The 27,102-nt window shown below is 42.7% G+C and overlaps 1 protein-coding gene across 7 annotated transcripts in view; it reads right to left on the bottom strand.

Moving 5' to 3' along the window:
* Positions 1–26,881, bottom strand: part of NCK2 (NCK adaptor protein 2) — a 110,513-nt gene extending 83,632 nt beyond the window's left edge. For 2 of the 7 annotated variants that reach the window (XM_037528041.2, XM_037528048.2), the window contains exons 1-2: positions 26,839–26,881; positions 19,990–20,232 (exon numbers count right to left, since the gene is read on the bottom strand). The gene's annotated coding sequence lies outside the window, so the exon portion shown is untranslated. Of the gene's footprint in view, positions 1–9,947; positions 10,324–13,846; positions 15,241–19,989; positions 20,233–26,838 lie in introns of those variants that run through there. The other 5 variants (XM_037528043.2, XM_037528042.2, XM_037528044.2 and 2 more) reach the window with 5 other exon arrangements.
* Between the last annotated feature and the right edge of the window lie 221 nt (positions 26,882–27,102).

Raw genomic sequence — 27,102 nt, 5'->3', positions numbered from 1 at the left:
ACAACATTAAAAGGCAGGAATCAGGAGGAAGGGCCTGCCCCCAGCCTTGCTCATGGCCATGCAGCAGTACCAAAACAGCAGTAGCAGATGCTGCAGCAGCAAGTGGTTGAAGGCCCCAGCTGTGACGGTAGCAAGCTGGGCAGAAGCAGTGGCTGAGGCTTCCTGCTGGGTGACTGGGAGGCTGGGTGGCAGCTGTGGAACAGAGCGCCCACTCCCGAGCTCTGGGAAACTCCCCAACCCTGTTTTGCTCCTCCCGAGTTTCTGATCTCTGGGGAACATGCCTTCCGTTGCCTCCTCCAGTCCTTCAGATACTTTTATAATCAAAATCATTCCCTGTATACTAGATTCTGCCTGTCTGAAATAACTAAGAGGTTTCCATTATCCCAACAGAGAGGCCCTGCCAGGGAGAGGAAGGACCCAGAAGCTAGAGTAAAGCAGAGGTCATCTGAACAATGAGTGGTGACTCCCAGTTGACTCAAGACAGAATGAAACTGAGGATTTTGTCACTCCCCACCTGTCACCTGCAGCCTAATTGCTAAAGATCCCTGGGGCCGGGCAAAGCTGCCATCATGCTATTGGGATGCTGCACCAGAACCAGCTGGGCAGGCTGGAGGAGGGTGCAGTGAATTAGCCCACGCCAGCTGCTCATATTCCAAACCTAGAAGAAAATGCACATGTTCTTCTTCCTGGTCATGTTCAAAATGTCACCAAGTTCCCTGCTGGGTCAGGGAACAAGTGAGGACACCAGCAGAACAGCAGCCCCTTATGGGCAGGAGGCCAGCAGAAGGCAAGACACAGGAAGTAGCCCCCAAACACAGTCAGGTAACTGCAGACAGTGTACCATCCAGACCGAGGGTCCACCTGTCTGTCACATACACAGTAATGCAAGGTCCTGAGCCCCTCCCCCAAACTTTCTGTGGCTGCTTCCAGATGATGTTGGAATTTCAAGGTACTTGGAACACTTGGAAAAGAGGGATAAAAGGTAGGGGCCTAAGTTTGTTGCAGAAAATCCAAGGGGTAAAATTATTATAGCTGGAACAAAAGCTAGAAGTGTGGCCCCACCCACTCCACGACACTGTGACAGCAATAGGCAAGTCGGAGCAGACCTTCACGACTCCCTGGGCAGGGCCCCAGGGCTACACACACCTTCACACCCACTTCTCTCCAGGTGACTGTAGTAAAGGACAGATGTGGTCAAACGGAAATAGGATGGGTGCATTTTTTTAAATTATTTCCTAGGTAGATGTCAGTACTCACTATGCAACTGATGGTCAACAACTCTGCCTTTTACTGGGGATTGTTTTTCTTTTAACCACAAAACCAAAAGGGAACGCTAACAACCAGCTACTTCAAGTCTCTCATTTATAGATGAGGAGATTATGACCATTATATACATATTGTATATGATTCATATATAAAGTAAATAAATTCACAGAAAAATCCAAGTGTATCAATGGAACTTCTGTATCAGGAGGTGTAGTGCTCTCAGCAATGCCAACCAGGCACCGAGGTCAAGAAGGGACAGAAACTAATTTTCAAACAATTATAATTAGCTGGTTACTCCACACTGGAAAAGTAGCATGAGTCAAACAACTCCTTTTTCTATAGCAGAAGCTACTTAATTTAAGCCATAAAATCATGAAAGTCTAAAATCCCAAGAAGACAACAAAGAACCTATCAAGGTGCTATAATGACAACAGAAGAGATAAACAAATTAGAGGAAAAATTAAGTTTTTTTAAAAACCAATTCAAAGTCAAATGAAAATATTACATTCTGGACATCCCTGGTGGCACAGAGGTTAAGTCTCAATGCTATTACCACAACAGCCTGAGTTTGATCCCTGCCCGGGGAGCTAACCCATATGGCACAGCAGACCTCTCCTGTCTCCCCCACTGCTCACCTCAGCAGAAATGCACTTCTGCTTCCCACTCTGCCTATGGTGAATCCTCTCATCCCCCGCACCTCTGGCCTACACCCCCAGTTCTTGTATGCATAAATAAATAAATACATCTTTTTTAAAAATAAAAATATTATATTCTAGCTAAAATCAATATAAAGAAATGATATATATCTGGAATTTGATTTACACAATTCTAGTGAAGGACACAGGGGCACAAAGGAGGGAAGTGAGGGAAGGTGAAGCTGGAACAAGATGGGTCTAAAGCTACTGACACTCAGTGACAGGCACAGTGGGGTTCAGGGTACGATTCTCTATATGTGAAATTTTCCATTAGGAAAAATTAAAAATTCACATGAAAACAAGCACATTCTCATCAAATATGCACCTTGTGCCCCATGCAGTATATATAACTTGACATGGCATATTAATACTACTCAACGAATGTCATTACTATTTTTTTACAAAATTAGATTACAAGGTATTCAGACAATATGACACAGCTTGATCTCTAAATGGATCAATTCATAATGAATTGGTAGTATGGTAATTTTCCAATTATACATCATGCAAAACTTCTTAAGTCATATTTCTTATGATAAACATATAACTCAAAGGATAGCTCCTTAAGACACCTTTCACACTAGGATTTCTAGAATGCACTTCATTTGCTGTCTGACATTTTCCTTATGATCCAAGGAGGCTTCTTTTTTCTTTTAAACAAACTAAATCTGTTTTAAAAAATGATTATTGAATTACCCAAAGAACAACATAAGAGCAAGAATTAAAGTCCATACCATTTCCCATTCTCCAAGAAGCCACTGGACTGGGACACCCTTCACTGCAGGTTCACCAGGGTCCACACATCAGCGATTGAGCCAGAGAGGGAGCTCTAACAGCTTCTGAATGGGTGAATGAAGCAAGTCCCCAGTCTCTCAAGGAAAAGATACCCACACTCTGCTATGGACTGATCATTTATTTGTCTACCACAAATTCATGTGGAAATCCTAACCTCCTGGGTGAATGGATTGAGAGGTAGGGGTGGAGGGGAGGTGTCTTTGAGAGGTGATTAGGTCATGAGGGTGGAACCCTCTTGAATGAGACTGGTGTCCTCATAAAAGCAGCCTTCACCCCTTCTACCACGTGAAGATCTAAAGAGGAGCCTGGAACCTGGTAAAGGGTTTTACCAGAATATACCGGCACCTGATCGCAGGCTTCCAAACCTGCCCAAAAGTGAGAAATACATTTCCGTTGTTTATATAAGTTACCCAGTCAGTGGTATTTATGATAGCAGCTCAGGCAAACTATGACAGATGCTAAGGTACTGGGTGCTATTACAGTACTCTGGGGGAAGGAGAAGAGTGGTTTTAAGTACAAAGCAGCACAAATTACAGAAATAACAGGAGTCTTTCTAACGAACTTGAACTACCTGCTCAGCACATACTGTAAATGGAAGGAGCAGAACATGGGAAATGAGGCATTGCAGGAAGCGGCCTGAAGAGGTAGCGGATGGACCTGGCTCATTCACTTGACGTCAAAAGGTAGGTCTTCAAAAACGGCAAGTGCTGATGAGGATGTGGAAAAAAGGAACTTCTTACACTGTTGGTGGGAACACAGGCTGGTCTAGCCATGATGGAAAGCCGTGTTGAGGTGTTGCAAAAGATTAAAAATGGACCTTCCATATGACCCAGCAATTTCATTCCTAGGTATCTATCCAAAGAATACAAAATCACAAATTGGAAGGGGAAAACTGCACTTCCATGTTCATCGCAGCACTGTTGACAATAGCCAAACTACAACAATCTATTCAAAATCAGATGAGTGGATCAGGAAGATGTGGTATGTATACACAATAGAATGCTACCCAAAGATCTAAGAAGATAAACCCACATCATTTGTAACAACACGGATTGGAGCTGGAAGGAATTATGCTAAGCCAAATAAATCAGAGATGAATACCAGATAGTGTCACTTATATGTGAAATATAGAAAAGCCAAACCAAAGGGTCAGATAAAGTCAAGCTCCAAAACTAGCCCTTGAATGCTCACTATTGAACTTCAGACATTCAGAGGTAGAGAGGGAGTGGCCAGCACACAGTGGGGAGGACAGTGGTGGTGGACTATGCTGCTCAGGTGGTGAGAGCACTGTGGTAACGCCACAAGGGGGGATCCTATACTTCCAAAATACAAACAATTATGTAAACCAATGTTACCTCAATAGAATATTAAAGAGACAAGTCTATATAGAGAAGGTGACTAGAAAACCACTAATTAATTTGGGGTCATAAGATATAATAGTCTTTGTTGGTGAAAGAAATGATAGAATGAACGTTAATTTAAGAACAGTCTTTGGCACTACCTGAAGGATGCTATAAGGGGTTTGGCAGCCTGGAAGGCTATCAGAAAAGATACTATGAATGCAGACTCAGGGGGGCCAGGAGACCAAAGTACAGGGAAATGCCAGGCCTCTGGCTCCAAGACAATGTTAAACTACACTCACTGTGAAAACCGGAGGGCAAGAAGAAGCCACTTTCAGAAAGAATTCAGGAAACAAAGCTCCAGGAAGTTAGTGACAGCTCCCAGCTCCTAGATTTCAGAGGCGGCACAATCTTGCTGGTTTTGTTCTGTATCCTCAAGAGTGAGGACCAGGGGCTGAACTGCAGTGTACCAGAGTCAAAACATGAGGCTGATCCTTGACAGGGCCCACAATCACTGAGAAGAAAGAAAAGGAAGTGCTTCCTTTTCCTAGGTCCTGCCCACTGCCTTCACTACATGCTTGCAGTTTGGTTCAGTTCATTCCAAGGGGGTGCAAAGTTTTCTCTAGGAACTAAGTAAGCAAGCTGAGTGTTTGAGCTGGGTCTTGAAAAATCAACAGGCTAAATTCGTGGTTCTCAAACTTGGGGCCAGAAAGGTCAAGAGTTACCAAGAGTCTCAAAGAGGCTGTTAGGAGATAGGGATAAGAAACTGCTGAACCAGCACTCCCAAATTCCTTCCTGCACCACCCTCTCTGCTCTCCTGAGACATCTGCCTCCCTAGCCAGGACTTTCGACCAGTGGAGTGAATGCAGTTCTGCAGACAGGGGGCCAGCTTTCAAGCCGGGGTTCCTAAACACTTCTGAAGGAAGAGTCTAGTAAGCTTCTCCATTGCCCAACTTTTCAAGGATGGCCCGGTGGGAATAGAAAATGAGGCATTTAAACTGTCCTGGAAGGGAGAAAGTCAGAACAGTTGTAGGAAAAAAATAAAGATTTGGGTGCTGGGCAGATCTGACACCATATGGGTTTTTATCTCAGACAGAAGAAAATTAAGCTAGAAGTAGTGGCAAGTAGTGTTAAATCAAGGAAAATTTTCTTCTAGAAAGGTTTAAGAACTCAAAAGCAAGTCTTAACAGCTTCTATTATTAAAAGAATGCTCATGCATGCACCCGCTCCCCATTCTTAATTGCTCCCCATTCTTATGTTAAACTTCAATCCCCAAGGATTTGGAGGTGGGGCCTTTGGGAGGTGATAAGGTCTGGAAGATGTCCCAAGAGCGGAAATGTCTCTGTCCAAGTGAAGTCAACAATGATGTAAAATATATATAAGTAAATAATTAAAAAAAAAAAAAAAAAAAGGCAGCCATCTCCAAACATGAAGGAGGCCTTCACCAGAAACTAAACCAACCAGCACCTAGATCTTGTACTTCCAGCCTCCAGAGCTGAGAGAGATAAATGTTTGGTGTTTAAGCCACTATGTCTAGAAGTATTTTGTTGGAGCAACTCAAGCTAAGGCAGCCTCTATTTAAGAAACATTAGCTTCTAGGGCCTCCCCGGTGGCGCAGCGGTTGAGCGCTGGGTTGCAAAGCTGCCCATAGCCTCTGCAGCACTGGTTCGATCCCCGGGCGAGGGTCCCACATGGCGCGCAGACTTCTCCTGCGGCCCGCTGCTCCCCTCAGCAGTGTGCTTCGGTCCTTCTGCCTGTTCTGCTCCCTGCTCTGGCTCTGGTGAATTCTCTCACCCTCCCGCGCTTTTGACTGTATCCATGCTTGTATAAATAAATAAATAAATATTAAAAAAAAAAAAAAAAAGGAAACATTAGCTTCTAAAAAATTGTCCTTCAATAGCAGGAAAAGAACATAGATTTCACCAAAGCCACAATGAGAAAAGACAGGAAACTACTCTTAAAATATTTGTCCATAATATAAACTATTTTCATGTCCCTTGCTATAAAATCAAAATGACAAATATGAAGGGATAAATAATGTTAACATCAGAATTATCAACACTGATCAATTAAATCACACACATACCTCATTTTATTGAACTTTACTTTTTAACATTTCATTGACATCATGTTTTTTAATAAATTTAGGATTTGTGAGGCCCGGCACCAACTAAGCCTACCGGCACCATTTTTATACAACATGTGCGCACTCCATGTCTGAGTCACATTTTTGTGATTCTCACAATATTTCAAACATTTTCATTAGCATTATATTTGTTATTATGAACTGTGCTATTATTGCAATCCTCCACTAGAAAAAAATTTCAACTTGGTAGATAATGGTTAGTATTTTCAGTAATAAAGAAGTTTTTAATGAATGCATATAATTTTTCTTAGAGATAATACTATAGCACACTTAATAGACCACAATATAATGTAAACATAATTTTTATATGCACTGGAAATTCAAAAGATCCACCTGGCTCATTTTACTATGATATTCACTTCATTACAGTGATACAGAACTGAATCCATAATTGAGGTGTGCCTGCATAAGCTATTTCAAAAAATTATTTAATGTAATATAGTTTATTTCCCCAAAATGATTTTGAAATTTTAAAAATGTTTTTCCAAAAACATTCTTCCTGACCTATTAAAATAGTGAAAAATAACTCAGATACTACTAAATACTAATATCCCTAGTCTAAGCAATAGTCTTCTAAGGCTGAACACATGCATCAATGTCTAAATCTCATCATTTTATGTATTGATGGCCTGTGCTGCTGGAGCACATTTGCACCCTTTACAGATGATAGATAGTCTGAGGCTTCAGTTCCTAAGGAAATCATTTTAAATGTGCTCATTTGTGATCACAAGCACATATACACACAGACCTCACATTAAGTGTCAGCAATTCTTAGTTGTAGGAAAACACTGTATTTTATCACTTAAATATATAAACCTCCAGAAAGAGAAAAGCCAGATACAAGCACCATCCGTTAAAAAGATCTTTAACACTGGATGGAGCTACAAAGTCTACTTCTAACTGCTAGATATTCTAGCAGAAATTCTAGCCATGCCTTAAAATTTTAAATCTTTTGTAGTAAGTCATCTCCACAATATTACATTTTTTAAAAATCCTGATTCTTAGAAATTCTCATGGCACGCAAGCCCCATTTAGTAGCTCCTGGACATTCTCTTTCACCTTCCCCTGATTCTTTCAACATGCCTGGTACCATTTCCAGTGTTTTAATACACTTTACTCTTCCTAACAACCCGTTTCACATTGAAGACAGCAGAGGCCCAGTGATGTGAGGTGACTGGTCCAGGTCACAGATCTGAAGCCCAGGGCTCTATTCCAGATTCCTGGATTTAAAATGGAACCTTCTAGATCTGTCTAATTTACCCCGTGGTTCTAAACAGCATCAGATGGTGCTGTAGCTTCATCCACACATCCCATTTCTTAGAAAACCTGCAGCCATAAATGCTTATCTTCTAGAGTTGGGAGTTATTCTTCTGTAAATCATTATAAGCAGGGTCCCAATTTTCATGCTACAGCTAAGAGTCTCCAGAAATGTTACTATATTTTTCCTACATTGCTTCCTGAGAACCAAGAACTGGGGGAGTTTCCAGCACAGTGAGAGTCATGATTAGTTGACAGGGGGAGAAAAGAATGTTCAAGAAGAATGCATCAGCTGTTTTGCAGAAAAGGAGTTTTCTTAAATAGGGCACAGCCAGCTGGGGAGGAACACAGAGGAAAGCAGTCTAGATCTGTCCTAGTGTGGTAAAAGAAAAAACATATTTAGTCTTGGCTCCTGGTTCCTGGCACAGGGCTCCCAAGCCCTTGAGATTTCCTGAGTGATAGGGACCTGTCTTGCTACACACCATCAGCCCTGTAAGGCTATACCACATTTATGCTAATGAAGGGACTCCTGGGGTGGGTCTCTGAAGGCTTCAAGGATGACAGGGGAGGAACCTTCCCCACAGCCCAACTACCAGGGAGAGGAAGAGCATGAGATAGGGTTATAAAAACCCTGGAACAGCAAGATTCAGGGAGCTGCTGGGTTGATGAACATACTGCAGTGGGAAGGAGTGTGGCAGGAAAGGTATGGAGACACTCAGAAGGTGACTGAGGCTCTGCCCCACAAACCCCTGTACATCTCTTCCACTGGCTGTTCCTAACTTGTAGCCTTTGTAATAGTCAAGTGCCCTCCTGATTCTGGGGTCGTTCCAGTCAAGTATGAAGCTCAACAAAAGGAGTCACGGGAACCCATTTATAGTCAGTTGGGCATTAGTACAGGAGGCTCAATTTGTACCTGGTATCTCAAGTGAGTGAGAGTGTGTGTGACTGAGCCTTCTACCTCTGAGGTCTGCAGTTATGCTGAGTAGCTGGTGTAAGAACTGAAGTGAACTATATAGGATGTCCAGTTGGTGTCCAGAGAATCAGATACCTGAAGACATGGCAGACACTAACCACATATGACAATGACCGCTCAAGACTTAGTAAGTCCAACTGTGTCCTGCTTTGCGGGCAATAAACCACACACCAGAGATGTGTGTAAGGAAAGATGGAGGAAGGAAGCAAGCAAAGAGAGAAGGAGAAAGAAAGAAGGGAGATATAGCACTAGGGAAAAAGAACATCTAAGTGAGGTTAAGAGACGGAGAAAGAGTCAATAGCATCCACGTCCCCTTCCAGTCATTTCCAGACCAGGCAGCAGGAGACTATATTTGCAGGCGGGAGGAGCATCCACTCTCTGTGGCTCATGCTACACTCTGTGCTGGCCGGCTCACCCTTCTCCACTTACTCTCTACCCTCATTCTTTCATTTTCTTAAAAATCTCTTTACAGGGTATGCTATAAAGTGATTTCTACTATGTGTTCAGCCAACTAGGAAAAATATCATAAAAACCAAATAAAGAAGTAGTGTTGCAATTTCAGGGAGTCCTGCTTGGCAGCAAAGTCTGAGAGAGGAGTAATAAGAATGGGTTGAACCTGCACATGGTATTAGTCACCTACCGCTCAGTATCCAATAACCACAAATCTAGCCACTTAAAACAGCACATGTCACTGTGCCAGTTTCTGTGGGTCTAGAGTCTGGACACTGCTTCCCTGGCCCTAAATTTGTTACTCAACAATAGAGAGTTAATGCACGTACTCCATAGAGACTCGCACACACCCAGGTCTGAGCAGTTCCTTTGGGTGGCTATTGGCCTGTTTCAGGAATGGCAAGTGTAATAAAAACATTTGCCACTCTTTATGAAACTATCTTTAGAGATCGGGGTTCTAATCTATAGGACAGTAGTCCCATAACCTCTGTTTCACTGGCCAGTGACCGAAATCAGGATGCTCTGGCCCTATTCTGTCACCCACTCTGTGCTCTTGCTGAGCAATCTGTTATTAACAAAAACTAAATTCACCTCCTTCAAAGGGAAAAGACATGCTATGGCTGAAAAATCTCCACATGCTATCGCAGAGTCCCTTCAAGGAAAAGGTGACCAATTCCAAAGCAAATACCACAAATTGTCAGCAGGCTTCAGCCTTGGGAGCGAGTGTGACAGGCACCAGTGAGTACAGCAGAGTCCCTGAAATTCAAGGATTGTTTTAAGGACATCATAGTCACAATATATACAAATTCTAGTCAGTTTGGTTTTCAAACAGCAGTGGCACTGTTTTATAATCACTTTAAGGTATAATGCTGTGGAATACATCAATTCAAATCTGCTTTTATACTCTGACTTTCAAAAGCAGCGTGGTTTGTATGAAACTGATACTTAAACACTACTGAAAAGTGATGCTACCCTTTAAAACGGCATGATGGCAACATATATCAGGAACCATAAAGATGCAGTACCTTTTAGCTCTATAAGTCTTCTCTGCAGAATTGATGCTAAGGACCCAGTTCAATAGAAGCCAAGAAATACTCCTGAAGATGTTGTACATGGGCACCTTACCTACTGGGGCAAACATTTAAATGACTAAGTCAGTAGAATCTGTATCTGATGGAGTTTGCAAGTCTATGGCATATCATGAAACAACAAGAAAACATTATTACTAATAAAATAGGAGAAAATGTTCATATTAAGAAGAATGGACAATTGTATGAATGGTTACAAATACATACAAGGACCAATAACAAGTAAGAAAAGTTTCTTTTTTAGGATAAGACGATAGGAGGCATCTCTCTTTTAAAATATTCGAAGAGTTAGTAGGTTGTTTTTATCATTAAAAGAAAATCCATCACCACAAAAAAAAAAAAAAAAAAAAAAAACAACAACAAAACATAAACAGTAAGTCTCAGAAAGTTAAGGCTCAATACAGTTGTGTGTTCAGTTTGCACTTTCGGAGTGTATGCCTGGCAGTGTTGCAAAATCTGCCTGGGAAGGTCAGAGCAGGTGAATAGGAGCATTCAGCTTCCCACCTGCCTTTCTCAATCAGAAGGGATGGGTCATAGATTTGGGAGGAGCTTTGTTTTATTTTTGCGCAGAACTGGGGTGTAGGCCAGAGGTGCGGAGCAAGAGGAGGTGTTGAAAGGAGTCATCAGAGAGAGAGTGGTAAGAAGAGATGGATTTACTGAAATACACTGGTGAGGGGAGCAACAGGCGAGGCAGGAGCTTTGTGACTGCACCTTGAAACAAGAGGTAACAGCAGGCTCCTGTGGGATGCAGTCCTGGAGAGCAGCAGGAGGAGGAGAGATGCTCAAGGACACCACTGTAGCAGTTAGGGACAGCCGTGTCTACTAGCCCATTAGCCTGCACAGTGAAGATGCAAAGGCAGGGGGCTCTACGGGTCACGCGCACATGTGTAAATAGACTACACTGCCAAAGACAGGCAGCCACAGCTAGCACGGGGCCACATTACGTAGTGTCTCTAAGTTGTCCATCTCATCTGCTGAAAGGGGACAAAGGCAGTCTGCATGGTTGTAGTGATCAGACAACACACATGACAGGTTAAGACTCAATAAATATCAGCAATCATTGCAGCCATGGTACTGCTTTAAGAACGTTCCTCCATGGTCCATCATTTTATTTGAATTTGCAGCAAGTCCCACATTCAGGGGAACACAGAACAGACAATGCATGTACCAATTCTTTTTTCCAAATTGTTTTGTTTTGCTTTTAAAGCATATTTCTGTTAATCATAGGGTGAAACACTCCAGGGACCATCTTGCCATAATACCCCTGAGAACCAAAAAGTCAAAGTAATTTAGATGCAACAGATGTTTAAAAGTTAGCCATTATGGGCCTCCCCTTGTGGCGCAGCGGTTGAGCACTGGGCTGCGAAGCTGCCTGCAGCCTCTGTAGCGCCGGTTCGATCCCTGGCCACTGGCGAGGGTCCCACATGGTGCGCAGACCTCTCCTGCCACCCGGGGCTCCCCTCAGCAGTGTATTTTGTTGGTCTGCCTGTTCTGTTCCCTGCTCTGGCTCTGGTGAATTCTCTCACCCTCCCACACTTCTGACTGTACCCGGTGCTTGTATAAGTAAATAAATAAATCTTTAAAAAAATAAAAGTTAGCCATTTTCCTGATACTAGAAGTTACTATAAACCCTTAAGTACCAAATCCACATGCCAATCACTATAATATTAAATTACCACAAATACCAGAACATTATTTACATTAGGGCTTTATCTTAAGGCAATACACTGAATATATATTTTCCCACTGTGGTAATTTAAATAATTAAGTAAACCAAAACAATGATTTTCATGCAATTGAAATAAAATTCTTTTTAGAAATTTCTTTCAGAGAAATTGGGGGAGGGTGTCTTGATATCACTGAATGACTAGAAAGAATTCTGTTAGGCAGCAAAATTAAATCACTCTTCTGCAACATGGTATAGACCATCTCTGGCCCAAGACATGGGCCCCAGCAGCTCCAGTAAGAGAGGGGGCCAGACCCTGCCCTTGGGCAGGCAGTGCTCCCCATGTCAGGCTGGTGAGGCTGACGTTCTCCTCTCTGGACACTTTTAAGTGGTTTTCATTTTGTGCAATTACAGTAGTAGTTACTATAATAATATTTTAAAGACAAATTTGAAATCAATGTTTCTTCATTAACACACAAAATAAGAGAGTGTTACAGCAGGTCTAATAACACTATAATTCAAGTCAATGATGAGATCTGTTCAGATCTCAACATATCTGTAACCAAGAGTGTTTGCAACCACTGATGTAATAGAAAATACCTGCCTCTGCTGTGCTGGGTGTGCTACCTGTGCTCCTCACAATGAAAGGAAACAGGAATTTTCAGTGAAAAGCTAGTGGACATCAAAATATTAAGTTTTTCCATCTCAGGTTCACAGGCCCCCTGATGTACATTCACTCACAGCCCAGAGCCCTGGGTTAAGGAATCCCATTTGGGAGAATCACTCAGAATTCTCATTAAGTCATGGACACAGGCCATCATCTTCAACAAAGTCCTGGACCCAGATTTTTTTTTTGAGGGGGGGGGAGTGCATGCAAAGGGAGTTTTCAGAGCAAGGGGATCCTTTGTCCAAGCTGATGTGAGGAGCCAGCCCCAAAGCAGAGGGAGACCAGGCTCTGACCCTGCCCCCATGTTGTGAGGTTTTGCCTAGACTTGCTAGAGGCTTCTTGGGCAAGGCCTCTTGCAACTTGAGAGCTGGAAGAAAGCTTCAGAGATTACCTTGTTCAACCCCACTCTTACACAGGGAAACTGCCCCCAACAGACATGTTGTAAAGAAAGTCCAGGACTACCCAATTCTGAAAATGCTGTCCATAAATGTTTTCCAGCAGAGTGGGAGTCCTCATTTTCATGCCAAATGATTCTTCTACATACAGCCACCAAAACTCATATAAACACCCTTAAATTTGTCAAAACAAAAATTCAGAAAAAAAGATAAGATTTCCCAAAAAAATAACCAAAAATCTATAGGTCAAAATACAAATCATAGATTATACTTAAACAGAGGCATGGATTTAAAAGGCAATAATATTCGTAAAGCCACTGCAGATGTTTGTATTCATTATTTATAATAAAATGCACTCATACAAATTATATGCATGTGAGTAAGTGCAATTGAATCCCTCTAACCCAAGTATAGCTTTGAAGGGGAGAATGGAACAATAAACAGTGTCCTCATAGGGTCCTTCTAAGCCCCTCCCCACCACGCTCAAATCATACCATTAATGGGCAAGAGAAGAAGGTAAAAGTAGGTTAAGTAAAATAGGCTACCCGCCTTCATTCTGACCCTTTCTACACCCAAGAGAAAGGATGTAGGAAGATACCATTCCTCTCCCTCCCAAGATAGAGTCTCTACAATCTTCACTTGGCCACTGAAGGCAAAGGGGTCCTTCCAAGTTCCTCCCCAAGTCAGTTTCTAAGCCAACTCCCCATGGGCCATTACTTCTGTCACTCACACATTTGATGCTCTGTCACAGTACCTGGGCAGGCAACCAGTGTGAACTGAGTCTACCGTCAAGGTGCTCGCTCCTTCCCTGGGCTGAGAGCACCCCACAAGGCCCCACACCACTCAGAGCTTCCTCCAGCTGGAGAAACCACTGCAGGTCACTGCCCTCCCACTTCAACCAGGAAGTTCAATGTCAAGTTCTTCTCCTTGCTACAGCTATGGCCAGTTCAAAGCATAGGCTATCAAGCACATTTGGAAACCACGAAAATATGCTGGTGGGTTTTATCTGCCTGAACGTGGACAGAATGCAGGGGATAGTCTCACCACCGTCACATGCTCTCTGGCTGTCTCACACACACACAACACGACAAACTACTTTCAGACAAACCTGGATTTGAGGACCTCCCTCTCTGGCCCAGACTGGATGTACAAGGACGGGTTCACAGCTGTCACTATGACACTTTCTTCCTCTACTGGAGCTCTGAGGCTATCCGACTGAAGATGCGGTTATCCAGAAAGCAAAGGATGGCCTTGAGTTTATACAAAGTAAGCCAATCAAAATAGATATCCAGGAGGGGTTAAAATCCTGGGGGAAGGTGGGGTCAGGACAGAGGCCTTTTGCAGGGGAGTCAAGGGACAAAATGCTCCTGGCTGGGAAGAGATGTAGACAGCAAGGGCTGCGGGCCTGGCTCTGGGCACACACACACATTCAAGAGGAATTAGGACGGTTCAACTGCTAATACAAAGCAGTGATTCTCAACCTTGAAAATGTACCAGAAGCCTCTGGGTTTAACAGGACAAATTCCAAGCCCAGGAGACTGAGTCAGCAGGTCTAAGGTGATCCGGGAATCTGCATTCCTAATAAGTATCTCAGGACCACATTCTACAAACACTGTGCTGGGGAGCTCCTCACATCCCTCACCTGGAACAGAGTCCCAGGGATGGTGCTGCTATGCCTTCTAAGACCAATGAAAAATCTTCCTCCTTTCAAGTAGAACAGAAAAATTTCCCATGCAGATTCTAAATAACTAAAATAGATACAGCACCCTTAAAGAGGTAGAACGTAACAAAGGACAAAGGAAAAACCAGCTAACTTTTTAGTAGAGAACCAGCCAGGGCAACAACAACTATGAAGATCATCTGTTAATAATATGTACTATTGGTGTGATGCCATGAAAATGGCACTGTGCCTCTGAGGTCTTCCTCATCCAAAACCAGAAATGCTGTTTAATCATGAGATTACCTGCCTGGGAGTCTCAAAATGTAAAGGTCATCAAATAAGGAAAGGCTGAGAAGCTGTCACAGCCAAGAAAAGCCCAAGTAGATATGACAACTAAATGTATTGATAATATGGTACCTTGGATGGGAAAAAGGATATGCAGTAGAAATGAAAATCCAAATAAAGTATGAACTTTAGTTAACAATAAAGTGCCAATACTGGTTTATTAGTTGTGATCAATGTGCCACAGTAATGCAAGATACCACTGAAAAGGGAAACTGGATACTAGATATATGAGAACTCTCTATCCCACCTTTGGAATTTTCTGAAAAATCTAAAACTATCCTAAAATTAAAGTTTATTTTAAAATATGTGTGTACTATATATACTATCCATAAAAACGTACAAAGCGTAACATAGATCACTTTCAACAATTATAAACTGTACTTTGGAAAAGTTGGTAAAAACTGTGTGTGCTCAGCAAAAGAGATAAACACACTTACTGATTAGCTTAACATTACAGAATAAGGTTGGTTCATGGCTGAAACGCAGTAGAATCTTTGCTGTTCTTAAAAAAGAAAAGACAATATTTGTACTTGAATTTGTAAAATAATAACTAGTTTGTATATGAAAGAAATCTCTGCCTTGCTTTTTTTTTTTTTTTAAATTTTTTTTTAAGATTTATTTATTTATTTATTTATTCATACAAGCACTGGGTACAGTCAGAAGCGCGGGAGGGTGAGAGAATTCACCAGAGCCAGAGCAGGATGCAGAACAGGCAGAAGGACCGAAGTACACTGCTGAGGGGAGCAGCGGGCGGCAGGAGAGGTCTGCGCGCCATGTGGGACCCTCCTCTGGTGGCCGGGGAGCAGCCGGGGATCAAACCGGCACTGCAGAGGCTGCGGGCAGCTTCGCAACCCCGCGCTCAACCACTGCGCCACCGGGGAAGCCCTCTGCCTTGCTTTTTGAATGAGATCTAACACAAGTTTATTTAACACACATTAAATTCTCACCTACCAAGGCCCCTGAGAGCCAGGAATCAATGAATTCCAATTAATCTTTAAAACTGCATCACAAAACTCATATCTCAAATTAAATTCTCATTATTCTCAAATTAAGTTCATTGGAACACTAAGCATTAATTACAGTGTATCACAAATTAATTACAGTAGATAACAAAAACTATTTTACACAAATCCACATCATCAAAAATTAAGTGAAAGATAAATTGTTTCAGTGTGAAATGAAGGAAAATCACTAATTACGACTTTAATTGTTTTAAAAGCTAGCATTCAGTTATTTCCAGATGCTAAACAGAGAGAAAACAGAACACTGATATTGGCCCACCTTTGGAATATAGGTTCATACCAAGTTGTGGCCAAGTTTGAGCACTACATTAAGCTGAAGTCAACGCAATTGAAACACTGTGTTTAAAAAACACAAAAAAAGAACATCTATAGTGGAATGCAAAATAGTTCATGTTTCAAAGGAAACACACTTCAAACTAGATTACCAGGAGGATTAAAAAAAAAATAAACCTGTAAAATGTCTGGACAGGACTGTTTTACAATAATCATTACTAATCCAAGCAAAGTAGTGATTTGACTGAATAAATCTTTCCCAGCATTTATGCATTAAATGCATTTATGCCATTATCAATTAAAAAGGGGTGGTAAAGAGGTATCATGTGCTAATGACAGCAGTGTTCATCAAAAGTATCAACGCATAGTTTTAATAATTATTAAGAGCTAAAGATCTTAAGCACAGCATGTAAGTAGACATTACATATTTTGAAAATTATGAACAAGTTGACCCAAAATTCAAGGGCTCATCCTAAACAAACTGACTGCATGACCCCACCCAAGCACTGAAAGAACAGCGGCAACTCTGGTGAGGAGAGCAGGGTGCTGGCCCCACCTGCAGTGTTAACAGAGGTCCACATCTGTCTGTTCAGATGGCATCCGCTGTCCCCAGGGCTGCCTGTACCCTGAAGGGTTGAAGAAAATATCCACCCCTGGGATATGTGGAATGAATTCTACCTGGCTTTAGGGACTGTCCATGGGTCTTCCCTTGTATTTCCTACAGCACATGAGATAGAGGCAGCAAACAGGTATTTTATACATATGTTAACTGAGATTAGTGTCAACTGCAAGCTTGTAAAATCAATCTGCACATTGGTTTATAAGCCCCTGGAGGGCAGGCCTTTGTCCGGTGTGCATCTGTATTCCCACGGTGCCTGGCACAGGCTTCCCACATAGCTGATACTCAGTATTAAAAGTCAGTAAGTTACTATATGACGGCACCTATTTTGTTTTGATGGAGATTTCAATAACATAAAATTCAAAGCTCTATAAGTTCCAGGGTGTACATCCCAACCCTGACTGCTGAGTGCATCTGTGCTGAGGTCTCCACTCTCTCACCAACAGGACCCCTACAGCCCACTGTGTCCCTTGGCCCACATTTTCCTCATCTACAAAGTGGTTGAAGAACAACACTTGTACACCTTCACCAACACTGTAAGAGTCAGATGACACCGCCACAGTGCCACACTGCACACACAGGCAATGATTAGCTACAAAGAGCTTCACAACACACAACTTAAGAACTTATGATTCTGTTCAAAGAGTTATTGTTAATTTTTCAGAGGTCCTTCTCAGTTCATGTGAGAATGGAAGGACTAAGAAAAAAAAAAGGATGACTGTATGTTTATCTCTACCAAAATAAGTTCAAAATTTTGCAAAGTGCTGATTTTTTGTTTATCCTAGTAACAGAACAAAAAGGGAGGCAATAAGAAGTAACACAGTAAGAAGGAAGTGCAAAGAACAGGAAGTGATTGCTATAAAATATATCCTGATAAAGCCAGGAAACTTCTAATTGACAGTTCTCTTAATTTAAGATTATCCTCCTTTTTCCAGTAAGTGCCTACTTATAAGGAAAAAGAAGTGTGGATGGCAACATTATGGTCCAGGCCAGTTAGAAGGCAGCTTTGCCTCCAACCTCAACACTGGCAGTCAGAGACTAACAGCCAAATTATAATTTTCTCTTTCCTTTTCCCTAGAGAAGGTCTAATTTGTGATATTTTTGTCCTCTCACCCCTGAAGTTTAGAGTTACACAAAGAAGGGAATAAAACATTTGAAAGCTAACAGATGCAACCAGCTCAAAAATTATCAGGTTGAACCTATGAACTTTAATAATAACAAAACATTCTTTTCTATAGACGATCACCAACTATAAGGATTATAAGCTAAGTAAACAAGTGTCTTAGACTCAAACTCTAAAAATCAATTACTCATCAAAAGTAAATGAGGGACCCCCCCCCATTACTTCCTTGTAAATAGACATCCTAAAAAGAATGTTTTTATCACCTTCCAGTCAAATGTGAAAATGTTTCCTACAAATCAACATTTCATAGTTGTATGGCCCAAAATACACAATAATAGAAAATTTAGAAAGCAATATATGATTTCCGAAAGGGCAACTACATGAAAGTGTATACATGCCGTTAATTTACAGGATGAAACAAAGTCAGCCAGCATTCATTTCTATCAGGGTGGCTGAAATATTGACATTTGGGGCCAATTAATTCCCAGTGGCGGGGGCTGTGTTACGCACTACAGGATGCTCAGGCAGCATCCCTGGCCTGTACCCTCTAGATATCAGGAGCACTCCCCAGTTATGACAATTAGAAAGGTCTCCAGACATTGCCAGATGTCCATATGGGCAAAATTGCCTCGAGTTCAGAATTTCTAATTTACACACAGGAGTGGAAGTTCAAGTCTCAATAAAGCTGTTAAAAATATTAACCTTTAACTGGGTATTTTTATACTTGCATAAATGAACTGCTTCTATTTCTACATCCAAATCTAACAGCAAGTCAGATCCAAAACTGAATGGGAAATTGCATGTATTAATGAGCAGTATGTCGGAAGCCTATCTTTTTTGACATGTTAACCCTCACCAACCTGGGACAAAAAGAAAGAGAATCTACTTCTTAGAGAAGGTGGCATCAGCTTTGCTGACCTGGGCTGAGTACAGTAAGTGCATGGCACGTCAAGTTTAAGCAGCAACACGTAAACACTCAAACCTCAATCCATGATATATGGCCTGATTCCATCTAGACTTGCTTCAAACTGAAAATTACAACCACAGAGTACCTACTGTGCCCTCTCCTTTTTTAGAGGATAATGGTATGACTTCTTTAGAATCAACACTAGGTCTTATCAGCTGAACCACATAAAACAAACCCACTGAGGAAGCGACGAGAAGGTAATAAAAGCAAGACAGATGACTTCATATAGGGAAAAGAACCTCTAAATACAAAAGAGGTAGGTCCAGAGAAGGCAATCACTGAAATATGCAAAGGAAAACTCAAATTTGAGTGCAGGTAATGAAGACAGATGGAAAACAGACAATTTTAAGGTAAAGGGTCAGGGTTGGGAGTGTGTTGAATCAGTCTCATATAAAAGCAAAACACAGGAGAGAGACGAAAGAAAGAAAAATTTGTTTTTATACATCTTGCCAGATTCTGCCCCTAAATATATTACTTTAAAAAAAGTAGTTTGAAGAAAATGCACTATTCTCCTGCATAAAATTTCCTGAAACTATGTCTAAAAAAACTCCTTGAATCCTTTGTTATTTCTTGGTCTCTTAAAAATACTCAAGCAGCTTGCAGGGTTTTTTTGTCAATATTCCCAAACTGGCTTCCATCTTTCAGAGCAATGAGAGAGGGCTGTTTATCAGCAATTCAGACATCTCCCTGCTCCCCCCCCCACACCACACACACACACACACACACACACACACACACACACACACACACACGCTATAAGCTTTTAAAGTGATTTTCTTTAAAATGAATACAGCTGGCAAGAAGGAAGGAGCTCTCATCTGTGGTCATGCTCATAAATGACACAATTAAAATATTTGTTGACTTGAAGATATCCTTACTCAGTTAAAATTCATAAGCTCTACCAAGGCACATCATATTTCAGGAAAATCAATGTAGACACTGATGACCTTTGTCCCATAAGACGGCTACTGGCGCGTTTCGAAGCATTTTCACTTTCCTAGGCATTTCCTCTTTTAACAGTTCTCAGACTAGCTGGCCACCCCAGTGCTGTTGGGAGCAGTATTACGTTTATTTAAGTCAATAAATCCTTGCTGTCTCTTCTTCTAAAACATGCTACCTATAGAGCTGGCCATATTAGAAATAGTTTGACTGTATACCTAAGCCTGGAAATTGAAAGAAACTGTCCCAGTTGTAAGTATTTGAAATCCTTGTGTTCAAAAGTCTTGGAACACATAGACTCACCCCCCAACAGAGATAGCAGACTGCTCTGGGGGCAGGCTGTCCAATGCTTCCACAGCCTCAAAGGTCCTCCCAAAATGGAAGGGTAGATTAGGGATGGCCTGGCAAAATGGCAGCCAATGTCAAACCTTGTTTCCATCAAACCTTGTAACAGCTGTCTTCCAAAAATCCAGATTGAGACTTGACCTGGCCGCTTTCATGACCTGAGAAGTAGATTTTCATTGCCATTTTGAAATTCTTCAAGACCTGCACAGATGTCATAAGAGCACAAAGGAAAAGGATTTAGTGTATTTGGTTCCAAGGTTTTCCACAAGCACCTACCTACCTACACTTTACAAACAGTAACTAACTCATTAAGAAAAAAACAGCAGCAGTTGAAAACAGACTTTTGCTTGCAGACCGTGGTAAAGAAAAAAAATACTGTGGCTACAAAACAACAAAACAGAAAAGGCTCCTCAATCAGCTGTGGTTCTCAAAGTATGGTTCCCAGCCCCAACATGGTCACCTGAGAACTCATCAGAAAAGCAAATTCTCAGGCCCCACTTCAGCTCTTTCCATCACACAGTAGGGGGAGGCCAGCCACTGAGTTTTAAGGAGTTCTCTAAGGGATGCAAATGCCTATCTCATAGCTAGGGCACTGGCCTGCAGCATACAGTAAGGGGGTGGGCGCAGCAAGATGGCTGGGTTCGGTGACCCTCCTCCGTGACTCTCCTCAGCCACTCAAGATCACTGGAGCAGTTAATTATTAATGATTCACTAAATCCTTCCAAAGTTTGGAGTTTCCTATACAAGTTGGCTGATAAGAATGAACTGGTATCCCAGCTCCCTTCCCTATCAGTGGTTTCGCATCTATGGTCTCAAGTCTTGGCATGACAAAAGCTTATGAATCTGTTTATATAAATTCAGACATATTTAATGAAGAAATGGTGGCTGTGCTTAGTGAGTAAGAGCAGAGAAGGTCACTGGTTTGAATGCTAGATCTGCATTCACCAGCCCAGCAACCTCAGACAAGGTAACCTTATGGAAAAGACAAAGCCACAGAGTAACCAATCTCAATTTTTGAGAGGATTCACTGTTACTATTTTGTATAAAGTCTTCATAGTAGTAATTACAATGTGTGATATGTATGTTAGGGGAGAAGCTAATGATAACTTAAAAATATATGAACTTAGCTTCTATACTTCTATCAGAAATATGTTAAATACAAATATCAACAAAATTATTTTGCACTGGTAAATTAGACAACAGAATTAAAAATGCATTAAAATATTTACAAAATGTGCAGGATATTTTGATTATATGTAACCAGATCTGATATTGATATGTAACCAAATCTAAAATTGCTTGAGTGCATGAAATAACACAGTATTCCTTATCACTACATAGATTAAACCTTTCTCACTAAAAAATAATTATTATTATTATTATTATTCTAAGTTATTTTCACTATGTCTTTTCAGCTCCTCAACTCTGGAAAATACAGAACAAAGGGGGCTTAAATCAGGACAAGTGCAAAGACTTGCACTCTCCAAATGGCAGCCACAAGCCTCCTGTGGCTACTGAGCACACCAGCATCAAGAGGGGACTGAAAGAGGCAGTAACATAATACACACTGGCTTTCAAAGACTTCCCGCAATTAATAGAATGGAAACTGCTTTGTTAATGTGTTTGATACTGATTATAAGTAGAAATATTTTAGATCTACAGGGTAAAATAAAATATATGATGAAAATCAATCCTTTGTTTAGTTTCACATTGTGAGTGGAGCTACTGGAATATCTGCATCACATCTGTGGTTCACATGACATTTCAGTGGGCCAGCACTGCTCTTGACAAACAATCACTTCAAGTGGCATTTGCAGGGAAACAGTCCACATTAAAAAAAGACACACAGCATTTGCTATACTTTCTCGAGTAGAGCTACGTACAATGGCCAAGGTACAAAGCTATAGTTTTTAGCGATGTCACTGTCACAAAGACAACTCTATATCAGCTCCAATGTACAGATATCTTTAAAAACAAACTGCTTATAAACTTTGGTCTTCTGTTACTACAATTAGCAAGCTGCCATTCAGTGTGGAGCCATAGGTGACTGCAGTGGCAGGGGAGGGGTTGGGATATCTAGAAGCAGGGGGCAATACACAGGTGCCTACTCATGCAAGGCTACACCTACCATACCGAGGACTTGGAATGCTGATGTGAGAGCCATGAAGCCACCAATGTGGACTGTGGCCAGATCTGGATCTTAGGGTGCAATGAGCAGGATCAACTGGGAAGAGTGGTTAGAAAAAGGTATTACTATGGTCTAAGTGAAAGAGAGGAGAAATGTACAGCAAGGTTCAGAGACCTTTTAGAAGTATAAGCCACAGCAGATGGGATGTGGGAGATGAGAGAGAACTCAAGGATGACTGAGAAAGTTGATGATATTCACTAGAAGTCAGGCAAGGCAGGGGATGGCACTTGAAGTTTGACATTCGGAGTCCCAATACACACATTACGCAGGAGCAAACACTCCTTAATTTGAGGAGACTGTCAGGATAATGCAGGATCATAACAATGAATCAGGAACAAAAGTTCAAGGAAACAGTTCCTGCCTGTCGACCCCAAAACAGGTCATCTTCAGTCAACTCACATATAGAATCTGTTCCCATCGTAACTGTTCACACCTGCCACCATGCAGACATGTGCTCAAGGTCTGCGACAGTGCATCCGCAGATGCTAGATCAACAGTCTCATGACAAACTATATCCTGCATCATTTTGGTGTTCCTTATCTAGTACCTGCTGAGCAGAAGTGCAGGGCTCTGAATAAGCTCTTGCACCTAAGTTCAAGATGTCATCCCTCGGGTCATCCCTGAGTCCCAAAACCTTCTGAAATGAAGGCCTGAGACCCTTTCACCTTGTTATTTCAAATTTTAACATGATGACACATGTAAAAAGCACTTCGTAAATTATAAATCACCAAACAAGCACTCGTATCTTATCTATGGCATTTAAGAGCTTCATCAAAAACTGACCAGTAAAATCATCCCACCTTCTAAAAACATTTCAAATAGGGAAATCACAGAATTTAAATTCTGCATGTACTTCCAGCTTTTTTTAAAAACATCAAAAAATAAAAGTGGTAGAAAAACATAAGGTGGCACTAAATTACTAACTTACCAAGATAACAAATGCTTTGCTAGAGTTTTCAGTTCAGGTTGACAAGAACAGAGACAACCGACCGAAGTGTAATATATGTAGCCAACCAACCAGGTGGTTATGTAGTAAGGTGTGTTTTGTTTTGCTTATGTGGAGCTTCAGGACTATGAATGCTTCATCTGATAGAGAATTTATCAAAGAGAAAGGTCACCAGATGAAATTCTCCCATCTTCTGATCTTCTGGACATCCTGGGATGTCCAGTGTTAGGGATTCTGGGCAGAGTTACAGGGTTTCTGGAAGTCTCTTTTTCACAACCCAGTAGGAAACTCAAGCTGCAATAACTCTACGGGCTCAGAATTCAGTATCTAATCAGTATTTGTTGCATCCATGTGTGTAAGGTATGAGAACACAATGAGCCCACAGGGCAGACTGTAACAAATGTCAAGCCGCACACACAAAGAAAATGCGCAGAAAGGTCAAAGGCAAAGTCATCATCATCACCTTCCTTGGGAGGGAGCTGGTGTGAAGAGATGTGGAGAAGATGCGAATAGGGGCAGCCAAATGGATTGCTGAGAATCTCACATGCAGAGGGGACTGAGCAAAGGGAGTGGAGGGGAAACACAGAGGCTGGAGGGGGCAATGACATGGCTATAACACAAGTCTGCACTGTTCGTAATAATGAAAGAGGGAAAGGCATTGAATTCAAGTTATTTTTTACCAATAGCCACAAACATGTCTCAGGTGGGGTAATAAGATAGAATTTAATAACGCAGAGAGCACTCTAAAAAAAATGGCATAATCAAGAGTATCTTTTCACTGTCTTGAAGATATGAGATTGAGATAAAAATGTTTGAGAGAGAGAGAGAGAGAGAGAGAGAGTGTTTTGGAGGGAGAGTATTACTTGTCAACAATGAATATACCTTCAAAAATAATCCACTCAAAGTGAAATGTAGGAAAAAAGTCTTATTTTTAAAATCAGGCTACCAAAATGCTCCAAAGAAATAAGAAACTATTTTTACTTGTGCTCATGCTTTTGATAACCCATTAAAAGGCTGTCTTGACCTCCTTTTAAATTGCCTTAATTCAAACACTTAACAATATGTATTATATTGTTTTTTGTTTAGACCCTTTGAAAACTTGCCATGAAGGGTTTCCATCACTCATTTTAGGAAAAGGAAACAGTTTGAAAGTGCCATTTGCAACCCCTCTGGATGGAGAAAGGCAATTTCCTAAACCTCTGGGGTGAGTTGCAGGGAGTTTCCAGTCCATCTTGCTTGCTAGTTTTCCTAAACAGCAACCGACATCCTCCCCTGCAGTTCCAGCAAGAAATCTTGTTCCCTTCATTTAGTCAGCCTCATGTTTAATGTCAGAGAACCATTCCACAAATCCAATCTTCCCCCACCCGGCATGATGAGCCAGTCTGGGTAGTTAAAGTAACACATTTCTCAGAGAGTGGCACAGCCTCAACTAGCCAGCACAAATTAAGTCAATGTGATCAAGGAAAGGACTCCTGCTCTTTCCAGACAATCAGGGAACCTTTAGGGTATCATAAAAGGTTATCTGATACATGTACACATAAGGAAGATTTTTGATGTTTTTAATATGGACCTTAGTGTACTTCTCAAATACTTTGTACATAGATTTGCTATTTGTTGGAAAATCTTAATCCTCCAATGCAAAGGACAGAGGTTGGGAATATGATCATAGAGATCAAGGATAAAGAAAATTTAATATGTAGCATTAATAAAGTAAAATTCAATGCTTGAAAAATGAACACCTTCAACAACCCACAACCATTTAAAATGGGCGAGTTTCTCCACAGGTGAGTAGAGGGAGTATGGAGCAGTCAGGTCTACGGATGGCAATTTGGCACCTAATTTCATACTGTGTTCATGATCAATTCTGTTGCCTGTTTGTGAGGCAACTGAGAGAGTGTGAGACCAGCACCTCCACAAGCTCACCACTGCTTACAGTTCTCAATCTCAGCCTCAAGGAGTTGCCAAAAGACCACTAAGATCGGACCATTTCTTCAACCCAAACTACATCTTGCCAATCTCCAGAAGAGAAATACTGAGGGAGGATTTTCCCTTGTAGTCACTGCTTTACAAGCCTGGTCAACACCCATTACTGGAGAAATTATTGCAAACATCTAAAAATCTACACCTACATCCCAATCTCTAGGTTAATTTATTTCTTTTCCACATGTCCACTGCCATTCTCTTTACAAAAACAGTACACACATGCTTGAATCCTGCTATTAATTCACCGGTGTATCAAGGAACACTGGGTTAGTGAATGAAGGGGGTGTCGAGATGCAAAGTTTAGATCTGTTTTGATAAGTTAAAGCAGTCCAGGTTCATTTCATTTACAGTCATTTCAAGACTTGAAAAACACTGTTGCTAACAATATCAAATGCAATGGTATGAAACACACCCTGAATTACTCTCATTCCTATCAAAATCCTTACAGGGAGGCCAGGGAGAAGCCAGGACCCGGCCTGAACCAGGAAGGAACTCCCCTACCTGTAGGTCAGGCACAAGCCACGCCCACTGGCCTCTGGATTGTTTCTTTTTGGGTTAAAGGAAGGAACCGGGCCTGTGCGAGGTTTTAAGTTCCTCAGGTCCAACAGGACCTGCTCATCCCATTAGAAGGACGCAAACTTGGCAGATTCAGCCTTAAATCTGTACGTTAAAACAACAAAGCCAAATAGAGGGGAAACCGACAACCTGGATTGCCTTAAGTGACTGAGAGGGACTTCACACACGTTCCTGCTTTGTCCCTGAAGCTGCACCCAAGCCAAGTCAGGTGTCTGAGGTGCATCAGCAATGCCCAACCCCGGCATCTCGCACACACCCCTCTCAGAGATCCTTATTGTCTACAAATTAAAACAGTTTGCAAATTAAACCCCTCCACACAAAGCCAAGCTAAATGCATTCACAAGGGAGTTACTGTCAATGCCTTAGAAGTCACACATCAAATTCTTCTAAACCACTTGGTGGTTAAATCGCCCTGAATAAGCCAAGAGGGCACAGCAATTCTGAGAAACTTTGTTTCAGGTGCCTGCAAGAAAGTCATGTAAATCTGGGACAGGACGCAGACTGCAAGGCGGCACAAAGCGCCCTTCGACCAGGCGAGGAGCTCCTTTATGCGACGTGACAGCAGCTTTGTGCGGGATCATAAATAGTTCCAATAAACACATAAGTTCTGCGGGTCCAGCTCGGCCTCCGCGTCCCTACGCTGCGCGGGGCGATCTGCGGCTATTTTTCCCCAGGACTCGCGCCCCAGCGACCCCAGCCACCGCGCGGTCCCCCCCCCCCGGCCCGGGGCTCTGCGCCCGTCGCGGGGACGCAGGCCGGGCGCTCCCCGTGGACACGGGGTCCCCTGTCCCGGGTCCCAGCCGCCCAGGCCCCTGCCCCCGCTCGCGTCCTTGGTTGCACCCCGGCCCCCCGCGCCGGCCTCGGAGGAGGGGGGACCAGCAGGGCGGGCGGGATGGTGCGGGGCCGGAGGATGCGGAGTCCGAAGGTGCCAGGCTGCCCGCGGCCATCGGGGGCCAGGCCGCGGCGGGGCCGAGGGCGCCGGAGGGCGCGGAGCGGACCGGGTCCCCGAGCCCCTTCCCGGGTGCGCCCCGCCCCGCTCGCCCCGCCGCGCTCCCAACTCCGCGGAGCGGCCCAAGTTTTGGGCGCCCACCCCCGGCCCGCCGGCCGCGCTCACCTCGCCGTGGGCCGCCGCCGAGGCCGGAGGGCAGCGGCGCGGGTCCCGGGGCGGCGGCCGCGCTGCGCCCGCCCAGGCGCCGCTCTTTGTCTGCGCCGCTCCCTCCTCCCGCCGCTCGGCGGACGCTGCCGGTCGGGCGGACCCCGCCGGCCCCGGCGCCGCGAGCCTGGCCGCCGCCGATCCCTTCCCGCCGCCCGCCGCCCGCTCGGCCGCGCGGCTACGGCCTGAAGATCCCCGCGGCGGCGACCCCTCCCCCGGCGCAGC

This window comes from Talpa occidentalis, unplaced genomic scaffold (assembly GCF_014898055.3).
Source record: "Talpa occidentalis isolate TD23 unplaced genomic scaffold, MPIMG_talOcc4v2.1 talOcc4.5, whole genome shotgun sequence".
NCBI lineage: Eukaryota > Metazoa > Chordata > Mammalia > Eulipotyphla > Talpidae > Talpa > Talpa occidentalis.
This window is presented reverse-complemented; position numbering and strand designations above follow the sequence as displayed.